This window comes from Salvelinus fontinalis, chromosome 11, assembly GCF_029448725.1.
Source record: "Salvelinus fontinalis isolate EN_2023a chromosome 11, ASM2944872v1, whole genome shotgun sequence".
NCBI classification, from domain to species: Eukaryota; Metazoa; Chordata; class Actinopteri; order Salmoniformes; family Salmonidae; genus Salvelinus; species Salvelinus fontinalis.
The window spans coordinates 7,637,089-7,639,485 of record NC_074675.1 but is presented as its reverse complement, the minus strand read 5'-3'; positions in this window follow the sequence as shown (position 1 = coordinate 7,639,485).

The following is a 2,397-nucleotide window of genomic DNA, read 5'->3' as shown; positions in this document are numbered from 1 at the left end:
GGGCTGTGTGGTTGAACGGGAGGGCTGTGTGGTTGAACGGGAGGGCTGTGTGGTTGAATGGGAGGGCTGTGTGGTTGAACGGGAGGGCTGTGTGGTTGAACGGGAGGGCTGTGTGGTTGAACGGGAGGGCTGTGTGGTTGAACGGGAGGGCTGTGTGGTTGAACGGGAGGGCTGTGTGGTTGAACGGGAGGGCTGTGTGGTTGAACGGGAGGGCTGTGTGGTTGAACGGGAGGGCTGTGTGGTTGAACGGGAGGGCTGTGTGGTTGAACGGGAGGGCTGTGTGGTTGAACGGGAGGGCTGTGTGGTTGAACGGGAGGGCTGTGTGGTTGAACGGGAGGGCTGTGTGGTTGAACGGGAGGGCTGTGTGGTTGAACGGGAGGGCTGTGTGGTTGAACGGGAGGGCTGTGTGGTTGAACGGGAGGGCTGTGTGGTTGAACGGGAGGGCTGTGTGGTTGAACGGGAGGGCTGTGTGGTTGAACGGGAGGGCTGTGTGGTTGAACGGGAGGGCTGTGTGGTTGAACGGGAGGGCTGTGTGGTTGAACGGGAGGGCTGTGTGGTTGAACGGGAGGGCTTTCCCCCTCTCTCTCTCCATCCTGCTCTTTCCGTTCCTCTCTCTCTCTCTCTCTCTCTCTACTAATGACCAGAGAGGGTGATGTCTGTTCCCTGTATAGTGCAGTATTAATGACCAGAGAACCGAGGGTGATGTCTGTTCCCTGTATAGTGCAGTATTAATGACCAGAGAACCGAGGGTGGTGTCTGTTCCCTGTATAGTGCAGTATTAATGACCAGAGAACCGAGGGTGGTGTCTGTTCCCTGTATAGTGCAGTATTAATGACCAGAGAACCGAGGGTGATGTCTGTTCCCTGTATAGTGCAGTATTAATGACCAGAGAACCGAGGGTGATGTCTGTTCCCTGTATAGTGCAGTATTAATGACCAGAGAACCGAGGGTGATGTCTGTTCCCTGTATAGTGCAGTATTAATGACCAGAGAACCGAGGGTGATGTCTGTTCCCTGTATAGTGCAATATTAATGACCAGAGAACCGAGGGTGATGTCTGTTCCCTGTATAGTGCAGTAGTAATGAGCAGAGAACCGAGGGTGGTGTCTGTTCCCTGTATAGTGCAGTAGTAATGAGCAGAGAACCTAGGGTGATGTCTGTTCCCTGTATAGTGCAGTATTAATGACCAGAGAACCGAGGGTGATGTCTGTTCCCTGTATAGTGCAGTATTAATGACCAGAGAACCGAGGGTGATGTCTGTTCCCTGTATAGTGCAGTATTAATGACCAGAGAACCGAGGGTGATGTCTGTTCCCTGTATAGTGCAGTACTAATGAGCAGAGAACCGAGGGTGGTGTCTGTTCCCTGTATAGTGCAGTAGTAATGAGCAGAGAACCTAGGGTGATGTCTGTTCCCTGTATAGTGCAGTACTAATGACCAGAGAACCGAGGGTGATGTCTGTTCCCTGTATAGTGCAGTATTAATGACCAGAGAACCGAGGGTGATGTCTGTTCCCTGTATAGTGCAGTATTAATGACCAGAGAACCGAGGGTGATGTCTGTTCCCTGTATAGTGCAGTATTAATGACCAGAGAACCGAGGGTGATGTCTGTTCCCTGTATAGTGCAGTATTAATGACCAGAGAACCGAGGGTGATGTCTGTTCCCTGTATAGTGCAGTATTAATGACCAGAGTACCGAGGGTGATGTCTGTTCCCTGTATAGTGCAGTATTAATGACCAGAGAACCGAGGGTGATGTCTGTTCCCTGTATAGTGCAGTACCGAGGGTGATGTCTGTTCCCTATATAGTGCAGTATTAATGACCAGAACACACATACTGAATAGAGAGTCCTCTCCTGGTACGTCTGACTGAAACGTCTCTGGAACGTCTCTCCGTCGTCTGATGTGACGGTGGGCTGCTTGTCTCTGGTGAGAGACAGATAGACAGATTTTATCCATTAGTTTCTTCTCCACCATCTCCGTCTCCAGTAAATATATCTTCCTCACGTCGTTTTCTGTCTCCCCTGTCTTTCCCCCTCCCTCCCGTACGTCGCTCCTCTCCTCTCCCGGCCCACTAACCACTCAGCGTTATCTAACGACACAAATGGCATTTCATTAGCTTGTTATCCCGCGGAGGCCTGGACGCTGTACACTCAATAGCATTATGGGTAATTTCTCATAAAGACACATTATTGATCCTGGGCCTGGCCGGGCCCCCTACTCTACGTCTGCGTCCCAAATGGCACCCTATTCCCTATGTAGTGCACTACTTTTGACCAGGACCTATAGGGGTAGTGCGCTACTTTTGACCAATAGTGGTTCAGGTGGCATTTGGGCCGGTCTGCCTGGTGCTCTAGAAACAGGTCTGTCAGCAGTCCTTGAATCCCTCCTTAACCACGC